The sequence below is a fragment of the Sturnira hondurensis genome, unplaced genomic scaffold (genome assembly GCF_014824575.4).
Source record: "Sturnira hondurensis isolate 20B ecotype Veracruz unplaced genomic scaffold, ASM1482457v3 Scaffold0004136, whole genome shotgun sequence".
In the NCBI taxonomy this organism is placed as follows: Eukaryota; Metazoa; Chordata; class Mammalia; order Chiroptera; family Phyllostomidae; genus Sturnira; species Sturnira hondurensis.
In genome coordinates this window covers 14,040,639-14,065,978 of record NW_028076767.1, presented here as the reverse complement: position 1 = coordinate 14,065,978, position 25,340 = coordinate 14,040,639, and the positions used below count along the sequence as shown (strand labels likewise).

The following is a 25,340-nucleotide window of genomic DNA, read 5'->3' as shown; positions in this document are numbered from 1 at the left end:
AGGGACTTCAGAGAGGGGAAATGGGGAATGACTGCTAACGGGTTTCTTTCTGGAGTGATGAAAATGTAAAATTTATGCTGATGGTTGTACAACCTTGTGAATATACTAAAAACACGGGATTACATATGTTGAAAAAGTAAAATTTTGATATGTGAATTACATTTCAATAAACCTGTTATTTCAAAAAAAGGAAGGAAGGAAAACAAAGACAACTGTATGAAAACTAATCTGTGTTGGTCTAGGTCACCATCAGCTTCAATGCTGTCAGGTATTTGCATTTATTAGCTTGTGTGTAGTTGCGCCTTTTTCTTTTTCTTTTCTTTCTTTCTTTTTTTTTCTCAATTTTTTAATTTAATTATTTTTCAAGTACAGTTTTCTGNAGTCAATTAATATTCGACAAAGGGGGCAGTATCATAAAATGGGGTAAAGATAGCCTCTTCAACAAATGGTGTTGGGAGAACTGGACAGCTACATGCAAAAAAATGAAACTCGAGCACCAACTTACATCATACACCAAAATAAATTCAAGGTGGATAAAAGACTTAAATATAAGCCATGACACCATTAAAGTCCTAGAGGAGAACATTGGCAGGAAAATCTCAGATATTTCACGCAGCAACATTTTTACTGATATGTCCCCTAGAGCAAGGAGTATAAAGGAAAGAATAAACAAATGGGACCTCATCAAAATAAAAAGCTTCTGCGCAGCTAAAGAAAACAGCATTAAAATAAAAAGACAACCAACTGTATGGGAAAACATATTTGCCAATGATACCTCAGACAAAGGTTTAATCTCCAAAATACACAAAGAACTCACACGACTTCACTCTAAGAAGACAACTAACCCAATTAAAAAATGGGGAAAGGTCTTTTCTTTCTTTTTTAATTTTGAGGCTTCAATCCAAGTCATCCAGCCAAATAGATTCTCAAACATGTGTTTCCAACCTATCTGAGTACATGCCAAATGATCCAAATTCGGGTAGGAAATCATAACCAGATTCATTTTTGTCATAGCTTAACAGACAGGGAGCCTATAGAGACACAAATACTTCTCTTTTTACATGGTGAAATATGTACAATTATTAAATTGGTTATTGGTCCCCTTTAGCACCAGGTTAATATCCTAAAACTAATAATTAATTTAAAAGTTAAAATGGATAACAAATGGAATGAAACACACAGAGACATTCAAATGTACTCTGAGGAATACCCTTTTATATTACCATATTAAGAGTATATTAAAAAAGGAGCTGTACCTGTGGGTGAGTAATGATTTTAGGTAATTAGCCAGTGTTCTTTTGTATTGCTCAGAATGCATCATAGCATTTACTTCAGCAATTGTCCCAACATCCTTGCGGGTGGCAAGCATTGTGCTAACTATACAGTACAACCCCGGTCAGACAACCAAGGGACAGTTATCACATGAAATCTAGAGCACAGGTAGGTGTGAACCCAGATGGTCCATCCAGCAGTGCCTCATCCACATCTGACCGAAGTGGCATCTTCTTGGACCAATAACCCCTGCAACAAAGATGGTTTTGAATTCCCATTATTCTGGATTTCCCGAGGGCATCTGCCATATCCTAAACAGATGGTCAGTATCACACATTATGACTGTTTTTGATGGTAATAGAAATCACATGGCTAACACTTCCTTAAAAAAACTGGATTAGATACTGAAAATTGGAACTTGGTATTTTTTTTCACCTAATTTCCTGTTTTATTTCCAGGAATGCATAGGAATTGTGAAAGCATAAAGAGGTTTTTTTTTATTGTTCAATTACAGCTGTCCCACCATTTTCCCTATTGCTCTCCCCTTCCTCCCACCCCACACTTCCCAGTCAATGAATTGATAGCTTCATTTGTTATATGGCATACAATTTGAGAACTTTAGAAGGACCTACAAGATAAGAAATGCTTTATTTAGGTAGCAGAACTAGAGAGGCTAAAAGCATAGCCAGTTTCACTTATATGGCATTTTAGACCTCAGTTTCCTCATTTATAAAATAAAAGTTTGGACGAACTAGTCTTTTGGTTCCCATGCAGCACTGGATTTGGTGATTATGATATTTTTCCTGATCAACTCAAAGCTTGGGCAGGAATATCCATGTGGGGACAGCATCCGTCTTACTTACTAGTATAATCCCCATGCCTAGCACAGAGCCTGGAAAATAAGATGTGCTCAAAAATATTTTTGAATACATAAATGTCTACAATATTTTGCTTTATAATGTTTCTCTGATACTTCTTTAAGGCACTATAGTTGAACTTAAATTTGTCATAACACCCCCTCCCAGGAATATATCTGTTGATTGGTAATGTGCTTTTATTCTTCCAGATTTCTTTCATTCCCAGTGCACTCTGACTGGTCATTCAAACAGGATATCATTAAGCTTTGAAGATTTCCAAACACCTTGGGGAGGGAATTTCTACAAGTGTTTCCATGTTTCTATTTTAAAAGGTTATTTATATCTTCAGTGCTTTTGACATTTAACAATTGAATTCATGATACATCAACACTTACTTCATTGTTTTTCCTTTAAAAGTTCTTCTTAAAAAATGTCTTGAACATCTTCTCTGGTTTCATTTCTCTAATCTCCGTTACTTACCAGTGCTTACTCTACTCTTTTATTGCCATTATTCCTCTGGAAAACTTAGAGGGATGACCTCTTTATCCTTGATTTTGGTTTCCAAAGATGCACAATCAAAGAATAGGAATTCCTTCTTATAAAATGCATATGTTTTAAGGGTATCTGTCTCTTGTCTTTAACTTGACAAAAATGAAAAAATAAGTTACACGTTTCCTTCACACATTTAAAAGCCAGAAATAGATTTAGACGTACATTTTTCAATCTACATGACAACCTCTTAAGCACAGTGAAACAGACTGCTGCAAGGATGGCCACTGCCACCCACCCTGGAGCTCTTCCCCCTCCACTGGGACCCTGTTGCCCACAGCCACCGGAAGCCCCACCGGCTGCTCCCCTGGCAGCTGCGATACCTCTGGGGCTGCTGTGCCGTCTCGTGTTTCTGGATATCATTAAAATCATAGTATCACTGTGTGACTTTGGACTGGCTCCTTGATACCACTTAATTTCTGCACATTATTTACTCTGTTTTAAACTCTTCATAATTTACCCACTGAAAGGGCTTGACAAGATGCTGCACCGAGAGTGCAGATTCAGCTGCACTTTCCTGGGCATCTTCAGTCTCCTCTTAAAGCAAGGTCAAGAGAAGTGTCCTAGGTGCCCAGAGAGACGGACCTGATGAGGCAGGTCTGCCTGTTACTACCCTTTGCCCTTCAAGGAAGGAACCCTCCAATGCTTCTGTGAATATATAGCCCAGTGTTATAATTATGCTTTTCAGAAGCATGTACTATATACAGGGTGGGGCAAGAATAAACTCTGTTATGCATACACACAACTGTACACCTACTTTTGCCCCACCCTGTATATATGCACAGTATACATTTTTCTTTAAAAACAGAAAGTCAGTTCTGCAATGCCTGTTACCCTCATCTTTGTCATCACACAATGTATCGATTGAAGACTAGCCCCCTGGCCTGAGGTGGACAGACTAGAATCTCTCTCACAGAAGTTTGGAATTGAGACAGAAATGCTCACCTCACTCAGTCTGTCCTGGTTTCTCCAACAGAAAAGATGTGCTCTGGGGAGCTGTGGATGAGCAGTGTTTGGAGCTGTGTGCCCTGAGGCAGTAAAAACATCTGCAGAAGGAAAGCAAGAAAAATAAATCTACAGAGAGAAAAACAGAGAGGAGGATGCTTTCTGGCTTCCCACAGGCTTCCTGGCTTTTGGTTCTAGTCCCTCAGAAGACTGGGCTGCACCCTTGGCCTGAAGTATATTTTTCTTATATGCAGTGAAAAGTCTTTCCTAAAACATTGACTTTTCAGTTTCCTGATAACAAGCACAATCACAAACCTTTTTATCAAGTTCAATTATCCAAACTCTCAGGCATCTGAACTATAATTAAGAACCGAGAAGGAATCATCCAACATTCCCAAAAGTAGAAGGCATGTTTTTGACCCAGAATGATGCAGAGCATCACTCCTGGCTGTGCCCAACCCTGCCAACTATCCCCTCCACAAAAAAAAAAAGAAAAGAAAAGAAAGAAAGAAAGAAAAGAAGCTATTCACCAAATATCTATTGGGCAGCTGCTGTATGTTCTGTACTAGGTCAAATGCTTAAGGTTTGAAAGCCATCCAGAACGTCTCCCCTCACCTCCTACGAGCTTTCTATCTATTGGGGAAATTAAATAAGTAGAGTGGATGTATTTGCCTAATGTATGTTGGTGAAAGAATTCAGCCTACTTTCACATCACTCTCTATAAAAACCTGAAGGTTAGTTAAGAAATGAGAACATTACTTTGCACATTTTATTTGTTTAATATTTCAAAAGGCCAAGCTGATCATCAACTACACAATATCTCAAGAATTTTTAAAGTATAACCAATTTAAATTCTTTCAAAGATGTTGAATGCATGTTGCAGAGTTCTAGATGAGGACAAAACAGTGTCTTCCAAGACACTTACACAGCCAACCAGATGATTTATATACGCACCTGAACCTCCCTCCACTGGTTGTGTGGAATAGATCATACAACTTTGATATGGTCATGGTGAACTTTTAACCAGGCTGTCTATGCTGAGAATATAGTGAAGTCCTTTTTGTCAAGGAAACAAAACTTACTGAGACAGTCAGAGGTCAGTTATAATAACAAGTTGATTTTATAAAATTAATGCAAGGAAATTTGTATATTAATAATTTACTACTTTTATAATAATTATACATCAAAGATTTAAGTTGTGTTTTAAAGGTAAATTGGTATTTGGAATAGGATTTATAAAAGTAATTTTTATCTGAATATATACTGACACATTTGTTTAAAAAATTTGGATGATGAAGACCAATATTGTATGACCTAATCTACAAAACCGTTTTATTGGTATAAAACAGTAACTTTTATAACTTTTATAGCTTTTCATAACTTTTATTTTTGTAATTAATTTCTTAGATCCTTAGGTTCTCCGCAAATTGTCTGAAGACCCCAGGGTTTTAGTCCAAAGGACAGGATGTGTTTCCAATGCCAGGTCTAGAGGGAATTGATCTAAAAAGAAAAGGTCTAGACCCTTTCACTAGGCACAGTCCATGCTGTGGTAATGCCCTTTATGCTTTTGGCCCCTGCCCAGCCAGAGGAGCCTTTGACCTGGGGGTGTGCAGTTAGAACTCTCTTGAAGTCCCTCACATACTCAGCAGGAGTCACCATTTCCCCCTAATGCACAGTATTGAGCCAAGGTGGCTGGGTCCCAAGGAGCTTCCCGCTTAGCTGCGTGATGTTCTTCCTCCCAGAATCTAGGCCCTTAGGTTCATGCCAGAACACCAACTTAGGTTTGCTCATTCCTGAAGATACCTTTATTTTAGGGCTTCATTGCTCTTCTCTGATAATGGGCTTTGGTCAGGCTACTCTGATAAATCTCAAAAACAGCAGGGTAAAATACTTATCCCTGCCTTTATAGATGGTTGAGTTCCATACTCAAAATATACAACTATTTCATCAGGAATTAGTTTTGCAATCACTGTAGTAATGGTAATATGTGATCACTGTAGAAAACATTGAATATCACAAAGAAAAAACTGAAGTAATCCCAAAGTAATAGATAGCCACTGCTAATGTTTCATAGAACGATTAATGTCCTAACTTACTTCCCCAGCTCCTCCTGCACTGCTCTCCCAGACTCACCCTTGCACAACAATTTGGACAAGCTGCTGCTCTCTGAAATCCTACTTTCTCTGTCCATTGTATTTCATTTTCCTGAAACATTTTCTTCACTATATTTGCCTGTTGATATCTACCTCTTTTAAGGTCCAGATTGAATATACTTCTCTCTTAAAGGTGAAGTTATAAACTCATCCTCTGGTGGAAGCTCCACCTACTCTGACCACAATCTGAATCTCTCTAATAAAAGTACTTATATTATCACGCCCTTGTATTGTTCACATTTTTGCAGTAGCCTCAACTCCCTGACTAAATTGCAACCTTGACAGTAATTCTTAATTGAAAGTAAGAATTTTGTTTTACTCAGCTTTTCATCCTCCATGTCAACTGGTGCAATGCCTTTCTTGCAAACATTATGTACTAAGCAAATATTTGTTGAAAAATAAATGTATGCACCAGCAATAGAAAGATCAAATATCAGTTTAGCCCAGTCACATTCTTTAAAATCAAAATAATGAGTATCAAGTGCCTATTACATAAATGAAGAATATTACCACAGCATGGACTGTACCTAGTGAAAGGGTCTAGGCCTTTTCTTTCTAGATCAATTCCCTCTAGACCTGGCATTGGAAACACATCCTATCCCTTGGACTAAAGCCCTGGGATCTTCAGACAATTTGGGGAGAACGTAAGGATCTAAGAAATTAATTATAAAAATAATTAATTATATCTAAGCGAGAGGAAAATGGCGGCGGAGTAGGATGGAGCGACTCCAGTTCTCGTACCCCTGGGAGAAAATCCTGGCAGATTTACTGAAGAACAGCTCAGTCAATTCCCCAACCAAGAATTCCCCAGCATTTATGAAACTAAGAGACCAGAGATAGTGACAAACCAGACAGCTACAGGTCGTTGGGGTCTCAGGGACGCGAGTAAGGACGGAGGCAGCCAGGCCTGCAGCAGCCATTGGCTGGCGCATAAAGACCTCGGAGCCGAGGCTGCCGCAGCGGTCGGAGCCCAGAGGCTTCCTTCCGTCTGTGCACAGCGACAGGGGCGTCTGCCATGGAGAACTCATCGGGAGCCTGGCAACCCTGAGTAGAGTCAAGGGCAGTGGCAGCGGTGGCGACGGCGGCGGGACGGCAGCCATTGGCCGGCACGTAAAGACCTCGGAGCTGCTGCTGCCGTAGCTTCCAGGGCCCAGAGGCTTCTGTCTACGGTCATCGTCCAGGCGTCTACCACAGAGGACTCAGTGGGAGCCCAGCACCAGTGAGTAAAGACAAAAGCGGCAGCGGCAGGGCCGGCTGCCCTCGGCCAGCCCGAAATGCCTTGGAGCCGCCGCCGCTGCTGTGTTAGGGGTGTAGAGGCTTCCGTCTGCGGCCATTGCCACGGAGGACTCATACGGAGCCCAGCACTCAGTGGAGCATTGGACCAGCTGCGGGGTCCTTGGAAGAGCTGGCTCCCTCCCTCACCCAGGCGGGGCTGGGTGGCAGAGACCTGTCTGCCTAGGTATGCAGGGAGGGTGGCAAGGTCAGGGGGCCATGTTCAGTTGCGATCTCTGTGGTCACCAGCCCACCAGCCTGCCAGCCCAGGAAATTTGAGAGGAGCATTGTCCTAACCAGTCAGGTTGGGGACTGGGCCGGGCTGAGAGACATGCTTTCTGGAGAAGTTTTTACTGGAAAGTGGATTGAGGTGTTCTCCTGTGAAGGCAGCTTGACTTGCTTCTCACCCAGCCACAGGACTGGGAAGGACCAGTAACAGATCCGGCAGCCTGTCGGGTGGGTGGGCACCCACATCCCAGTCTGGTAGCCTGGCTGGCGGGCAGGTGTGTGCCTGGGCCTACAACCCAGCTCACAGAGGGGTCCTGCTGAAACCAGAAAAACTGGATTGGACAGTTTGAAACCAACAAGGAAGGAGGTGTTTTTTTTTTTTTTTTTTTACTTTTTTAAAAACTTTTTTCAGTAACCGTATATATTTTTTAATTTTATTGTTGCTGTATCTTTCAGTACTCTGCTCCTCTCCTTTCCTTTCTCCTGTTTTAGTACTTCTTCCTTTCACCCCAAACTTATGGCTTTTTCCTCACTTCTCTTGCCCTTTTTTGGTGTGTGTTTGTTTGTTTGTTGCTTTCTATACCACTGTAAATACTTCACAACACATCTCTCGGGTCTTAGCCCACTTTACAGGATCCTGAATTCTATTACTGTAGTGATTAACTCTACTTGCTCACATGCTATGTCTATTTACTATTCTTTACTCTCACCTTACCTCAAAATCTGACCACCCGCAACCTCACTGCTTTCTAGATACAACTCACAAGCCTTCCCCCTACAAACAAGAGACTTATCTTTGGTCTATCCTTTCTTAAAAGTGGCAAATTGGGTTGAAGATTACAGTTAACACTGTATAGAGCCTAAAGATCTTCTATCTCTTCTCTACCGGCTGTGACCGTAAATATCATAAAGTACTCTCCTGTCATAAACCATTTTTCCTCCCCCCTCCAGCTGATCACACACACACAAAGAAAGGAGTAGGTGGAAGCAGAGAACATCACGATACCTGCAGGAGACTGCACCACTGAATTTCACAGGTATTCTACCACAGAAGTTCACACCATAAACCTAGGGAGTCAGAACAGATCAATTTAAGAAGCTGAAGCTAACAAGAAGAATCTCATAAGCAATGGGAAGACAAAGAAACAATGCCCAAATGAAAGAAAAGGTGGAAGTCTCAGAAATAATGTTAGATGAAAGAGAGGCAAGTCAGCTATCAGATATTGAATTCAAAGCACTAGTTATCAGGAAATTCAAAGAGCTCACAATGAGCTACCAGAAACTAGAGGGGAGCTACCATGAGCTCTCCGCAAACTATATCAACATGAAAAAGGAAATAGAAACTATCACCAAAGGACAAGAGGAAATGAAGAATACAATTTCGGAACTGAAGAACACAGTAGAAGGAATGAAAAGCAGGATCGATGAGGCAGAAGATCGGATCAGTGAGTTGGAGGACACAGTAGAAAGAATCTCCCAGAAAGAGCAAGAAAGGGAAAAGAGGCTCAAAAAGAATGAAGATGGGCTAAGAGAAATGCAAGATAATATGAAACGTAATAATATCCGAATAATAGGAATACCAGAAGGAGAAGAAGAAGAACAAGGGATAGAAAACCTATTTGAAAGAGTAATGATGGAAAATTTTCCTAATTTGATGAGAGAAAAAGTTACACGAATCCAGGAATCACAGAGAGTCCCATTCAAGAGGAACCCAAAGAGGCCCACTTCAAGACACATCATCATTAAAATGGCAAAATTTCAAGACAAAGAGAGAATCCTAAAGGCAGCAAGGGAGAAAAAGGAAGTAACATACAAGGGAGCCCCAATAAGGTTAGCTACTGACTTCTCAATGGAAACACTCCAAGCAAGAAGAGAATGGCAAGAAATATTTCAAGTAATGAGAACCAGAGGCCTACAACCAAGGCTACTTTACCCAGCAAGGCTCTCAATCAAGATAGAAGGCCAAATAAAGAGCTTCCAAGACAAAAGAAGTCTAAAAGAATATGCCTCCACCAAACCAGCTCTACAAGAAATACTAAAAGGGCTGCTTTAAGGAAAGGAAGGAAAAGAGAGAGACAGAGAGGAACTGTGGTACAAAAATGGCAATGAATAAGTCCCTATCAATAATAACCTTAAATGTAAATGGATTAAATGCTCCAATCAAAAGACATAGAATAGCTGAATGGATAAGAAAGCATGACCCACACATATGCTGCCTACAGGAGACCCACCTCAGGACAAAAGACCATCACAGACTAAAAGTGAAAGGCTGGAAACAAATTTTCCAAGCAAATGGACAAGAAAAAAAAGCCGGGGTAGCAATTCTAATATCAGACAAAATAGACTTCAAAAAAAGGGCCATAAAGAGAGACCCAGAAGGTCACTTCATATTGCTCAAGGGAAGAATCCAGCACGAAGACATTAACATCATAAATATATATGCACCCAACATAGGAGCACCCAAATATATAAGAAAAATCCTAGAAGACTTCAAGAAAGATATTGACAGCAACACAATTATAGTAGGGGATTTTAACACCCCACTGTCAAAAATGGACAGATCTTCCAAACAAAATATCAACAAAGATATAGCAGCATTAAACGACACTCTAGAAGAAATGGACTTGACTGATATATATAGAGCGCTTCATCCCAAAGAAGCTAAATACACATTCTTTTCAAATGCACATGGAACATTTTCAAAGATAGACCACATGATAGGACACAAAATGAGCCTCAACAAATTCAAGAAAATTGAAATCATACCAAGCATTTTCTCTGACCACAAGGGACTGAAATTAGAAACCAACCCCAAAGGAAAAAACCCAAAACACCCAAAATCATGGAGACTGAATGGTATGCTATTAAACAACGAATGGGTCAAGATTGAAATTAGGGAAGAAATCAAAAAGTTTCTGGAAACAAATGAAAATGAACTCACAACAACCCAAAACTTATGGGACACGGCCAAGGCAGTCCTGAGAGGGAAGTTCATAGCAATACAGGCTTACCTAAAGAAAATAGAAACATTTCAAACAAACAACCTAACCCGACGCCTGCAAGAACTCGAAGAACAACAACAAAGACAGCCCAGAGCAAGTACAAGGAAGGAAATAACCAAGATCAGAGCAGAATTAAATGACATAGAGACCAAAAGCACAATTATAAGGATCAATGAATCCAAGAGTTGGTTTTTTGAAAAGATAAACAAAATAGACAAGCCTTTAAGTAGGCTCATTAAGAAAAGAAGAGAGAGGACACAAATAAACACAATCAGAAATGAAAGAGGAGAGATTACAACTGATACCACAGAAATAGAAGGGATTGTAAGGAATTACTATGAAGAACTGTATGCCAAGAAATTTGAAAACCTAGGTGAAATGGACAAATTTCTAGAAAAATATAATCTTCCAAAACTCAATGAAGAAGAAGTAGAAAGCCTGAACAGACCAATAACAGCAAATGAAATTGAAGCAGTAATCAAAAAACTCCCATCACACAAAAGCCCCGGACCAGATGGTTTCACAGGAGAATTCTACAAAGCGTTTAAGGAAGAGCTAACCCCTATTCTTCACAGACTATTCCAAAAAATCCAAAATGATGGGAAACTCCCAAACTCTTTTTATGAAGCGAGCATTATCCTAATTCCAAAACCAGAGAGAGACACAACAAAGAAAGAAAATTACAGGCCAATATCACTGATGAACATAGATGCTAAAATCCTCAACAAAATATTGGCAAATCGCATCCAACAATACATCAAAAAGATCATACACCATGACCAAGTGGGATTCATCCCAGGGATGCAAGGATGGTTCAATATCCGCAAATCAGTAAATGTAATACACCACATAAACAAAAGCAAGGACAAAAACCACATGGTCATATCAATAGACGCGGAAAAAGCTTTTGATAAGGTACAACACCCATTTATGATAAAGGTACTCAGCAAAGTGGGAATAGAGGGAGCATTCCTCAATATAATAAAGGCCATATATGAAAGACCTACAGCCAACATCATACTGAATGGGCAAAAACTGAAAGCTTTTCCACTAAGATCAGGAACAAGACAAGGTTGTCCACTTTCACCACTTCTATTTAATATAGTATTGGAAGTTCTAGCCACAGCAATCAGACAAGAAAAGGAAATAAAAGGCATCCAAATCGGAAAGGAGGAAACAAAACTGTCACTGTTTGCAGATGACATGATAGTGTACATGGAAAATCCTATAGACTCTACCAAAAAACTGCTGGAACTAATAAATGAATTTGGCAAAACAGCGGGATACAAAGTCAATATCCAGAAATCAAAGGCATTTCTGTATACTAACAATGAATCAGCAGAAGCAGAAATCAAGAAAAAAATCCCATTCGATATAGCAAAAAGAAAAATAAAATATCTGGGAATAAATCTAACCAAGGAGGTTAAAGACCTGTATGCAGAAAATTACACAACACTGAAGACAGAAATCAAGGAAGACACAAACAAATGGAGACGTATACCGTGTTCATGGATTGGAAGAATTAACATCATCAAAATGTCCATACTACCCAAAGCAATTTACAGATTCAATGCAATACCTATTAAAGTACCAATGGCATATTTCACAGACATAGAACAAACACTTCAAAAATTTATATGGAACCATAAAAGACCCCGAATAGCAGCTGCAATGTTAAGAAAGAAGAACAAAGTAGGAGGGATCACAATACCTGATATCAAACTGTATTACAAGGCCACTGTAATCAAAACAGCCTGGTACTGGCATAAAAACAGGCACATAGACCAATGGAACAGAATAGAGAACCCAGAAATAAACCCAACTCTCTACAGTCAATTAATATTCGACAAAGGGGGCAGTATCATAAAATGGGGTAAAGATAGCCTCTTCAACAAATGGTGTTGGGAGAACTGGACAGCTACATGCAAAAAAATGAAACTCAAGCACCAACTTACATCATACACCAAAATAAATTCAAGGTGGATAAAAGACTTAAATATAAGCCGTGACACCATTAAAGTCCTAGAGGAGAACATTGGCAGGAAAATCTCAGATATTTCACGCAGCAACATTTTTACTGATATGTCCCCTAGAGCAAGGACTATAAAGGAAAGAATAAACAAATGGAATCTCATCAAAATAAAAAGCTTCTGCGCAGCTAAAGAAAACAGCATTAAAATAAAAGGACAACCAACTGTATGGGAAAACATATTTGCCAATGATACCTCAGACAAAGGTTTAATCTCCAAAATATGCAAAGAACTCACACAACTTCACTCTAAGAAGACAACTAACTCAATTAAAAAATGGGGAAAGGACTTGAACAGACACTTCTGTTCAAGAAGTCCTTCTGTCCTTCTGCAAGAAGGACATACAGAGGATCCAGAGACACATGAAGAGATGTTCAATATCACTTGCTATCAGAGAGATGCAAATTAAAACCACAATGAGATACCACTTTACACCGGTGAGAATGGCTATCATAAACAAAGCAATAAACAACAAATGTTTATTGGAGAGGGTGTGGGGAAACGGGAACTCTGGTCCACTGTTGGTGGGATTGCAGACTGGTACAACCATTATGGAAAACAGTATGGAATTTTCTCGGAAAACTAAAATTGGACTTGCCTTTTGACCCAGCAATTTCACTGCTAGGATTGTATCCTAAGAACCCTAAAACACCGATCCCAAAGAACCTATGCACCCCAAATGTTCATAGCAGCACAATTTACAATAGCAAGAGTTAGAAGCAACCTAGGTGCCCGTCAGTAAATGAATGGATCAAAAAACTATGGTACATATACACAATGGAATTTTATGCTGCAGAAAGAAAGAAGGTGTTCCTACCTTTTGCCACAGCATGGATGGAACTGGAAAGCATTATGCTGAGTGAAATAAGCCAGGCGGTGAAAGACAAATAGCATACGATCTCACCTTTAACAGGAAGCCAAACAACAAAACAAACAAGCAAGCAAAATATAACCAAAGACACTGAAATAGAGAACAGGCTGACAGTGACCAGGGGAGAGAGGGGAGGGAATTTCAGGGGAAATAGGGGAGGGATTTAGAGGAACATATATAAAGGATACATGGACAACAACTGAGAAGGGTGGAAATAGGAGGGAGGGGGGGAGTACAGGGGTGGGATGGGATGGGAGTAATAGACAGAAAACTGTACTTGAAAAATAATTAAATAAAAAATATATATACATAAAGAAAGACTTATATCCAGAATATATATATATATATATATAAGCCTTAAACCTCTGTAGTAAGAACACAACTCAAATTTTATAAAATAAGCAAAAGATCTGAACATACAGGTCAGGAAAAAGTAGTTGTACTGTTGTTTATCATTAATAAATAGTAATACAAGAATAAAAAAATAAGCCCTGGCTGGTGTAGCTCAGTGGATTGAGCACGGGCCTGCGAACCAGAGGATCGCGGTTCGATTCCCAGTCAGGGCACATGCCTGGGTTGCAGGCCAGTTCCCGGCAGGGGACACACGATACATTGTGTGTCCCCGGCAGAGGCAACCATACATTTATATTTCTCTCCCTCTCTCCTTCCCTTCCCCTCTAAAGATAAATAAATGAAATATTTTAAAAAAAGAATAAAAAAATAGCCCTGGCTGGCGTAGCTCAGTGGATTGAGCACAGGCCTGCGAACCACACGATCGCGGTTTGATTCCCAGTCAGGGCACATGCCTTGGTTGCAGGCCAGTTCCCAGCAGGGGACTCACGAGAGGCAACCATACACTGATATTTCTCTCCTTCTCTCCTTGCCTTCCCCTCTAAATATAAATAAATAAAATCTAAAAAAAAAATAAAATAAAAAATAAAAAATAATTAATTATAAAAAGTATTAATGTATTTATATTAATTATATAAATAAAGTTATGATTATACCAATACCAAGTTGAAAGTATACCAATAAAAGTTATTTCAAACATTCCTTGAATTTATTTGGAAAAAGTTCAGACATGAAAAATTATAAACAATATAATAAATAGCCATACATCCACTATCTACAATACCAACATAATTAAAGCCCTGTGAAGCCTATGTCTTTCCCCTTCCACCATTGTAAGTCAAATCCTGAACTTGGGATTGACTCTTCCCAAAAAACTTGGAATTTTGGAATACTTTCCAAAATTTTATATTTCAGCTATATGACACATATATTTATACTGTGTTTGCTGAACTATTCAAGAATATTCAATTCTGCTATAGAAAATAAGAGAAATAAGTATATAGGGAGAAGACTGAAACTAAGAATCAAAACAAATAGCTTGTGAGACAGGCAAAATTCATAAAATATGTTAAATAACAATAAGTAACTTGGTAACCTCTGAGGTGTGTTAGACATAGACAGAGTAGAGTATTTGTGTAAGGAATATAATTAGAAAAGGATGAAAAGAGCAAAAGACACCTAGAAGTCATGATATACTAAACATATGAGGCTGTGAATGATCAAATACTCATGACACACCGAAGATACATGAGGCATACAAGGCAGTTACTAATTATGAGGTCTTACTTGAGCCAACCATTGGCTCCTAATATCCTCTGCATGAGGAGTACAAAATAAAATCCATAGATGCTCACTGGGCTCATTGGTAAGCTATAGCTATCAGCCAGATGCACTTCCTCCCCCAAGACTATAGAGTAACTGTGTTTTGATTCTAGGCACCTTCTACATGCTGGACCACTTTGCTCAAATCTCAATTCTGGCGCTTTAAAGCATACCCTTATCAAGGAAGAGAAAGACGGGACTGAGGATTCAGGCAGTGTCATCTTCCCACACTGTATGTACCCTCATGTATTAACCTATCCCCTCTCTTTCACTTTGCTTCTTGTTGTGTGTTTTCAATTGATTTAATAAACCAAGTTATAAGCACATTGTTTTGGTCTGTAAGCTCTTCTGTTCTGGGATGTTGGACAGCCTGCCTGTTACTATACTTATAGGCCTCTGTTGCAGCAAGGTAATTTCTCATACAAGAACAGTATTTATAAGTTTTCTTAAAAGATTTTATTTATTTATCTTTAGAGGAGAAGGGAAGGAGAGAATGAGAGAAATAGCAATGTATAGTTGCTTTTCATACATTCCCTGCTGGGAACTAGCCTGCAACCCAGGTATGTGCCCTGACTGGGAATCGAACCACGATCCTTTGGTTTGCAGGCCTGTGCTCAATCCACTGAGCTACACCAGCCAGGGCTATTTACAAGTTTTTAGCCTCTATAAAAATGGCATCATATTGTACATGTTCATCTGCAACATGCCTTTTTTTTTGTCAACATCACATTTGTTGTAAGATTCTTCCATGGAAGTTATGTAAATTTTTAAATTTTATTTTTGTGGCTATATCCATTGTATGAATGATCATAACTTATTTATCTTCTTTTGATCTAATGTGGGCTCTTTTCAATTTTTTTCACTATTGCAATCAATGCTGCTGTGAATATTCTTGTGTATATGTCCTTGGGCACATGTAAGAGAATTTCAGGGTCAAAGGGTATGCACACTTTTAACTTGACTAAATACTATCTGCTCTTCAAAATGATTGCACCAATTTATACTCTTACCAGAAGCACATGAAGCCCTATGTTCTTAATTCTAGCCAACACTTTGTGTTGTCAGACTTTAAACATTTTGCCGATCTGATGAATATGCATAGATGTACTCTAGTTACAAAGAAGTTAATGAACATGGCAATTAAAAAACCTCATGGCATTTCCTCAGTACTTCAACCATGAGGAAAAACTCTGTGCTAAGTCTATGTTAGATTTTTGGACTTTCCCACTCCCTGCTTAAAGCAAGCTAGGAATTTCCTCTTTCTCTTTTCGACTCTGTGAACACTGAAGGAAAAACAACTTTGCAGCAAAATCTTTCATTTTTCCCCATAGGAATTAGAGTTTGGAAGGATACCATGTTGGTTACTTTATGTCACAAAAATATCCCTCTGATTATAAAGGGGCACGAGAAAGAATTTAGCTGTATCCATGCAAATCTGTTATCGCTCAGCAAATACCATGATGACGGTGGGTCGGTAGCTGAACAACTAATACTCATAGGCTGGAAATGCACTCATTTAAAAAATTCTAGAAAGTTGTTCCTTGCCCCAGAATATTTACCCCAGGGGCTTGTTCCATGCTTTAAATTCAACTATTAGAAGTTAATGTACTAGCATCAAATTTCTTCATATTTAAGAAATAGCTGAAAGAAAACACATCTCAAAAATACATTTAGTACTTATAAATCATTAGCACCTTATTTGTCACATTTCTTTCAAAAATGCAAAGGTCACCGGACATGTGAGTATGATCACATGTAGAATGGAGGCCATCCTTAACTCCCTCTCCCTAATCCAGCACATTCAGACAGGTAAACCTTTTGTTCTTAATTTCCTGCTTAAACCTTTCGGGTAACTCCCCAAGGGCCCTAGCAGTGCTCTCAGAGTCTGGTCTAGGAGTTCTTTGTAGCTTCTGATCCTCCAAGGTAATTGTTTAAAAATGCAGATTCCTTAGTCCTAGATCAGTCTTTTCAACCCAAATTTCTGAATATGATTTAAAAACAACAACAACAAAACAAACCCCACCTGTTTTTTTTACAACCAAGAAGCAAAACATGAAAGTAGTGAAAACATAAATACACAGTAAAATAAGTTCTTAGAAAGCCAACATCCCTATAACCACAGCCTAGGACGAGAAAGTGAGCCTTGTCAACACTCCAGAAGTCCGTTCCAATTGCCGCCCCCTTCCCTCACTGTAACTACTTTCTGATGTCTAACATCACCAGCACTATTCTTACATTCTCTGGAGATGGGAACCACACTGACAGGATAAAAATCTATACTGCTTAGAGTGTAAGTGAGGCCACTGCGTAACTTGGTCTTCACAACCTCAACTTCTACCTCTGCGCTCCTCATATTTCATTCTCAAGTCATTTGGAACCAGTTATGTTTCATTTTACAATTACTGCCCTAATTCACTGCTCACGCTTCATACTGTTTCACTGCATCTGTACTTGCTGCAGAGTGCCCTTAGTCCCTGAGTCTTTCTGTTAAAGTCATCTTCTGAGACCTGTCCAATTATCATGGTCTTCTAAGTGTCACGACTTTCACCCTCTGCTCCCATCCAAGGCAGAGCCATCAGTCTATCCATGTGTGGCTAAGAACATTGTATAATGTGGAACAAGTGTTCTTTGACATGGCTGTTCTCCTTTCTAAACCAGAAATCAAGGCAGAGATTTTTTTCTTTAAAATTCTCTTGCATAAATAGGCTTAGCCTGTGTCCCTCAGCAGGTGCTTACTTGTTGAACAAACAAATCATCTCCAGTATGCACGACTCGGGAAAAGTGGCACACTGCAACATTAACACCTAAGGTCGATTCGGATCAGATCGTTCTGCCTTGTCAGGAAATGGACTCAGACATTAGGAGAGTGCTGGGTGCCTGAAGGGAGGTGAATGCAAGCAAAGGAGGTGGAATGAAAAATAAAGGGGGAGGTAGGGAGCCAGAGCAATACCATCCAGAGACCTGGGGCCCTGCAGAGAAAAAAACAATGGGACGGTTCCGGGCAGCACTGGAGGACTTGCCTTGCTCAAGTCCTTCCTTCTTTCTCAAATAGGACCCCTAGTTGTCAGACCAATATTCTGTGTGGGAAGCCTAGACTGTTCCGTCTTCTTCACATCTTTTCCTGCCTCTAAGTATCCCCAGACTGCCCATCTGCTTCTGAGTGCCCGTTTTTGCTTGAGAAATGCCACCTTATAGGAACCTGCCTATTTCTTGACCTTAGCATAGATGGAAGGTGGAGCGTTCAGTTCTTCAAGACTCCTACCCGTCCATAGTATGTGTGAGTAGGAGTGGAGGGCGACAATGGACACACAGAAGGGCCTTGTGTGATGGCTCTGGTGCTCAGAGGATCTAGATCATAAGCATCTGGGCAGTCTGCCACAGGAACCTTCGCAGTAATGTAAATAGTCCTTACTCAAATGAACGTCGACTGTTAGGCAAACTGAGAGGTTGGAAGAACGGGAATGAGAAGAATGACTCAAAATGGATATAAATCCAGAAAAGATACTGTAAAACAAAATTAAAATCTATGAAAAAGGATTCTGAGAGGCACTGCGGTTGGTTTAATCCCGAGGATGGGGATGGGGTAGCTTTGAGTCTGGAGGTGATCAAGGCCAGCCTGGAGCCCACACTCCTGGGAGGTGGCTGTGCTTACAAAATGAACAAAGAGCAGAGCCCTGCAAGCTGCAAGCCTTGGGGACAGTGGGCTCTTCTGTCTTCCACCAAGGAACCACAGCAGCCTGCAAAACGGTCTGCAGCAGCACTGGACCAGCACCACACCTGATAAGCCCAGTTCGCAGCAGCAAAACAGGGGCAGTGACGAACAGTGACATCAGAGGCTGCCCTGGCACCAATCCTGCCACTGTTTGGTTGTGGAAGCCAAAAGAACTAATGCTACTCCGAATTACAAAGCCTTGGGATTGCCTAAGTCCCTGGAGTAGGGTATCTTTCAGAAGATACAAGTGGATACACATTTGAATAGTTAATCAGAGAAATAAATGACCACAATAACCAATTAAAGCAGTTCGAGCAAACTTCATCTTATCTGACAGGTGGCAGACTCTTCAAGACACGTGGGTTACAGGAGACTGGTTGCATACAAAGGCCTCAATTTGTTTGCTGGGTAAGTTCCTGATTTTTGTTGTCCTCCTCAAACAAGTAGATAAATATAGTACAATTTTAATTTTTTTCATTGTAAACCACTTCTGAAGTTAAGATCTTTGTTAAAAGTAACATTTTAAAATGTCTCCACTTTCAAAATAATGCATGTTTGTTGAAATTTTTGAAAACTAAAAAGCATAAAGAAAATAAATATTACCTATAGTACCATCAGCCAGAGATAATCTCTGTTATCATTTGGTAAATTTCCTGCCATATATACGTAGGTAGAGAAATTATAGATTATAGATTGTTCTGATCTATTTTGACCAATATTATATCATGAGTATTTCCCAATACTATTAAATACTAATTAAATATATTCCATTATAAGGATGGGATATAACTCAACAGAATCATTATTTTGAATGTTTTTATTTTTCAATTTTATAAATGAAGTTGTGATAAATATCCTCTTCTTAAGTGTTTATAAACTTAGCATAATATCCTGGGAGTAAATCTGCTGGATCAAATCATGTAAACACTTTGAAACTTGTGGTTCAACTTGCAAAACTGCCCTTGTAAAGGTCATTTACCTTTTTGCCAGCACTTTGCATAACAGTAATTTGCATAACAGGAAAATTTGGGAACTTTTATTCAAGAAACATATTTTATAGTTGGAAAGCACTCTCACTCTGTCACTATTAGAGATCATTCTTATAATAAGATGTTAAAAAAGATAGCAATAGATTTAAAATGAAGAAATCCAGGTCCTTAAAAATTTTGACTACCATATATTATTGCCAATCCTGGGCCAGTTGATGAGTTACAATGTCTAAATCTGGGTAAGCACAAAAGTATAATTTAAACTGTAAACATGTTACTTGGCAATTAAATATAAATAGAATCATGTTTGATTTACCTGTTTCAATGGTTTTAAATCTCTTACTGTCCTTTCAAAGTGTCTGCTCTTAAAAGGCAGTCAGTGTGACTATTAGCTCAACTCACTAACATACTCAATTTCTTTATATCTTCTTTCCCTTAATCCTCAGGATATGTTGATTGATTTTTTTAGAGAGCGAGAAAGGGGCGGGGGAGAGAGAGACATTGATATGAGAAAAAAATATTGATTGGTTGCCTCCCATATGTGCGCTGACCAGGGATTGAACCCACAGAGTTTTGGGGTACAGGATGATGTTCCAACCAACTGAGCCACCTGGCCAGAGCAATTTCTTTATATTTTAACTAGCATGGGAGAGGGGAGAGAATCACAGGGGAAAAGGGGATGGACTTACATGAACAAGTATAAAGGACACATGGACAATAACTAAGGTGGGGGGTGGAAATGGGAGGGAGGTGGGGAGCACTGGGGGGGCAGGGCTGGGAGTATAAGGCAGAAAACTGTACTTGAACAAGAGTTAAATAAAAATTAAAATTTAAAAAAACTAGCATGATGAAAGCACTTGCTAGTTAAGCATGGAAAAAAATGAGTTTTTAAAACGCATTCTGCTCTTCTTTCCTTTTTCTGATATCTACCTATGCCTGTTACATAAGCCACTCCTCCCAAACTAACCAAAAGATACACGTATTACAGGCTCTCTTCAAGTGCAGAGCAGGGTGACTACTGTATCCCTTCGCATTCTTCCTGCAGATCTGTCCCAACTATTCCGTCCCATTGTTGCCATCTGTCCTAGGTTAAGAGAACACTTTTATGGCTTAGAGGAATTTACGTGAATGATCTCTTCTCTGTCTCTTCTTTTTTCCTCTTCAGGAAAGTCATGTACTTCAGTACTTTTTCTTTGTTTTTTTCACTTCTACCAGAATTATTATGTCCATTGTCATCAGCTTCTCACAAGTACAGTTATTTTCATCCTTTGCTCTCTCTCCACTTTCTTCCACCTCTTGTCCATTTACTTCAAGAAAAGCTCTGTTCTTTCCCCGCTTTCTTCCCAGTTCCTTGCTCCTTTCATGAGTTAGAAAAAGCCCCACAGCTTGGCTGACAGATCATACATCTTTGTCAAGGAAACAAACAAAATCTTTTATACACCCTCATGTGGAATGCTTAAAAGGGGTACTCTAGCCAGTGGGTTTCTGCCTGAAGAGTATAGATCTAGAGAAGGAGAAACCCTGAGACAAGAAGGAGAGTGAGCACAGACTTGCTATCATTCTCAGTGAATTGGGTGTAATAAAAGAGCAAGAGCTAATCAAGGGGTCGTGAGGAGCAAGAAAGCGAAGAATTAAGTCTGCAAATGGAAGATGGTTTGGATAAATTCCAGAGACTGGGAGCGGAGTATTGTTGTAGTTCGGAAAGTTGGTTTGTTTTTTTTTTCTTTCCGAACTACTCTCCAATCTGCCTGTTTAGTTGGCCTGTTCAGAATTATAAATCGCCATTGTCTTAGTACATTGAAGCTGCTATAACAAAATATCATAGACTGGATGTCTTAACAACAAACATTTATTTCTCTCAGCCTGGAACCTCAGAAGTCCAAGGTTAAGGCACCAGCAGATGGTTCAGTGTCTGGTGAGAGGATGCTTCCTGGTTCATGGATGGCCATCTTCTCACTGTGTCCTCATCTCCTCACATGTTTAAAGGGGCAAGAGCGCTCTCTGCGGTCTCTTTGGTAGGGACACTAATCCCACTCACTAGGGCTTCACCCTCACGACCTAATCACTTCCCAAAGACATATGGATTTCAACATAAGAATTTTGGAGGGCCACAAACATCCAGTCCCTAACGGCCAGGGGTGCGTGGACAATAATCAGTGTTGCTGAGACCTGAAAGTGTTACAGAACAGTTCATTATACAACTCCTGCACAGCGGGTGCCAGAGAAAGGGGAAGAGCAGAGAAAGAGCAGCTGAACTGTAACCACTACTGCCAGAGGGAAGGAATAGAGGAGGAAGAAAAACAAGGCTCTAATCCTAAAAATACGTCTGGAAATTCTCATTAGAAAGTCTTTCAAAAGTTTCCATTTACATCCCAGTCTTAAACATAGCTTTTAAAAATAAACCCCAAATTACTCTTCATTCAAATAAATATTTGATTGTATTTACTGCCTAATATTATATTATTTTCTGCTCTTTATTAGCAATGTATAGTATAGATTTACTTATCTGTAGGAGTCAATAGGATTAGGTGACTTCTAGTACCTTACCCAGTCCCCCCAAAGTCTAGAATACTATCTTCTCACTTGCATTTCATAGGCACTTGAAGCCTATAAAATGGATAGATCCCTATCCATTCCAGGGATCTAATGACATTTCTTTTTCCAGCTTGGACTGATATTACAAGTTCAAAGTAACCAACTTACAAATAAACTATTGGAAACTAAACTTGTTGTAATATGTGGAGTTTCTGCAAAGTATTTGAATTATATTTTGAATGTACAAAGGAGGTTCAATTGGGTGAACTTCATAATCCTTTATATCTTAAAAATTCTATAGTATATTGTAACAAAAAGCAATGCATAAACATTTCTTTATTTTTGAGAAAAGCAGGTATTTTTAAAGTTGTGGCTCTTGAACTGATAAGTTATCATATATATTCCTATTTATCTTACCTTTAAGAAAGTTGTTTATAATTTTCATATATTTTAAAATATTCAAATCTCCACATATTAAAAATATATTTAATCTATAGTACACATCTAAAGTTTTAAATTTCATATTGCAAAATGTGAGAAATTTAAATTATATTTCTGGTAATATGAATATTGCATATGACTCAATTAATTGTAGGGCCACCACCACATACAGCAGAAAATTCATTATATATAGAATTGTTCTGAGGCAATAATAGAACAAGAGGATATAATTATATTGTCTTAGATCTTGTAGGTCATAAACCATATTATTCTTTCTCTCCCTTAAGAACATTTCAAATCTACTATGAGTTCTTTTTGTTTGAATCACTGAAGCATTTTAAAGTAAGAAGTCTTTCTGAAAGTAAAAATTAATGCTCTTTCAGTGAAATTTTCACTCTAATGTCAGAACCACTACTAACTTTCCACATTATTTTTTTTTACTAAAAAGTTTTTTTAGTTCCACAATGTGGAGACATTTTTTAATCTAAAGAAATCCATATTTTTGCAAATGTACTAATAATTGAAATATTGTTAACAATATTAAAAAATACTGTTAAACATATTTATTGAATTCAAGAGAATTTTAAGTATAAAAGATATTTACAGGATGGAATGAAATACAGAATAGACACCATCATTGTTCTTACCGACAGAATGCTTTTCCTTTGCAAACCACTAGGGCCTGGTAGTGGGAGAAGATCATGTGTGTGTGCGTGTGTGTGTGTGTGTGTGTGTGTTGAAGGAATGGAAGCAGTGTTTAGGGTGGGATGAGTGTCAAAGGGCAGGTGGTGTTTACTGGTGGAATGGGTGACAAAAGTGGTAAGGAGATAAACAGGAATCTGAGTTGTCTCAGACATAGGTGAATGCCTCAGTTCTCATTTTGAGCAGCCACATTGAATAAAGTATTGTCATGTATACATATAGAATTGGACGCCTAAAAGCTTAACATTTTATCTTCATTTTCCTTTCTCCTACCACCTGCCTCAGCATAAAAGGGCAATGAAGGCAATGCAAAGTGGGCCAAAAATGCCATTCTTAATGTGGGAAAAAATATACTACCTACACGTGCCTAGAAAATGAAGAGAGATTTCCTTGTTTAATTGTAGAAATAACCAGTTGCAAGGCAGAAGAAAAAGTATCTGCACTGATACATTTCCTTTTCAGCCTCATGGTCAGTACTGGACAGACTACACCACTCAGGAAGAGGACTTAATGTTACTTCTTCCAACTCTAGAAACAGTTCTAATGGGAGGCTCGATTAGTCCAGGTAAAACTATTCATTTCATGACTTGTGAATCACTGATTGTGTATTTTTTTGTGGAAGGAAGTTATTTTTCTCTAGCTGTTCAGAACCAACAATGTTTGCAAAACATCAGGATTCCAGAGGACTAGAAGAGAAGAATTTTCCAGATTCCACTGCCTGAAAATTTACTATATATCTATAGAAAATTTCTATTATCTTCTCAAGAAATCGTTTTTATTTAATAGCAACCTAAGGTAACTCTCTTTAGCAGAACAAGGTCCGCATTTGCAAAATCGTAACAATTAGGCTGGGACAAACTTCAAATAGTGATTTCTTCAGCTGAAGAATTCGAGGAAGCAAACATGCTTATTCATTTGCAATATCAACATGACTACCTTAGACAAAACCTCCTACGAACACTGGGGAAATGTTTAATTCTATTGAATATATACTCCATTGTGCCATCACTCATTTCTATAACATGTTTTCGCAGAAAGAAAAGAAAAAGGTTCAGTACTTTAATAAGGTCTTGTTCTTTCAATGTTATCATCCCAACCATTGCGCCAACATAAAGATGTGGTATGAGGAATTTCCCATCTCAAAGAGTGCCTTGTATCCCCATCAGGAAAGTAGGCATACTCTGGGAGGCCAGCCAGGATGTGGGCATGGCCTCCTATAAAAGTGGATTTTTATATGTACGCCAAAACGGGATTCTACCTGTACTTTCATTAGTTTCATATTTACTAAACGCTGTCTTTCAAGAACTCAATGCTAAAATTAGGGGAATTCTTTCATTTTCCCAATTTTGCAAAGAAAGTAAAAATAAATTCTGTAACAGATTTCCAATTTTTTTTGGCAATTGTGTAAGTACATTTTTCGAGGTGTTTTAATACTTTATTTGGTTAGAAAAGTTCGCGCAAGCCAAACTAAAAAATTCTCTAGCGTGCCTTGGGAACGCTATTGTACACACCCCAGAACTGTTCTAGAGCTGTCGGATTTCTACACAATGAAAATAGAAAATACTAACCAGCCAAATAACTAGCAGGTTTTCGGGAGAATTCATATGGTTGGAATTAAGTTACCAACAAGCAGGACACTTGTCATAGCTGCACTTCGGGTTTGTCGGTTCCCATTCCTCCCCTCCACCCCCACTCGCAAAGCCAGGGCAGTGGTGGGGAGAGGGCAAGATGGACGAGACAGAGATTCTCTTTGAACCGCCAGTTTTCCACCCAGCTCCGCGCACCTGCCGCCCCCACCCCAGCGGTCGCAGCCAATTTCCCGCCGGCAGTCTGGGCAGGGGGCGCACCTGGCCCACCAGCCTCCCGACTGCGGGGGTGAGGATGGCAGTGAACCCCGCGCCCAGATTAGTGGGCCGAACACTATTTTTTTTTTAAAGTCTGTCTCCCGGGGGAGAAGGATTTGGCCAAGTGTGCTCTTTGAGATACTATATTGGGAACCTCACACATTATTTTTTTTTTAAATTGCAAACCTTCCCAGTTCACTCGGCAGCTGGAAAGCAGGCCCGAGGCGGCGTCCCCTCCCTCCTGCCACCCCCGTTTCCCTCTTT

The 25,340-nt window shown here is 39.2% G+C and overlaps 1 long non-coding RNA gene across 1 annotated transcript in view; it reads right to left on the bottom strand.

Moving 5' to 3' along the window:
* LOC118985302 (uncharacterized) overlaps nucleotides 1–25,312 on the bottom strand; it is a 68,743-nt gene extending 43,431 nt beyond the window's left edge. The window contains exons 1-3 of the long non-coding RNA XR_005066091.1: nucleotides 24,801–25,312; nucleotides 23,135–23,212; nucleotides 3,624–3,724 (exon numbers count right to left, since the gene is read on the bottom strand). This is a non-coding gene — a long non-coding RNA (uncharacterized LOC118985302). The remainder of the gene's footprint in view (nucleotides 1–3,623; nucleotides 3,725–23,134; nucleotides 23,213–24,800) is intronic.
* Between the last annotated feature and the right edge of the window lie 28 nt (nucleotides 25,313–25,340).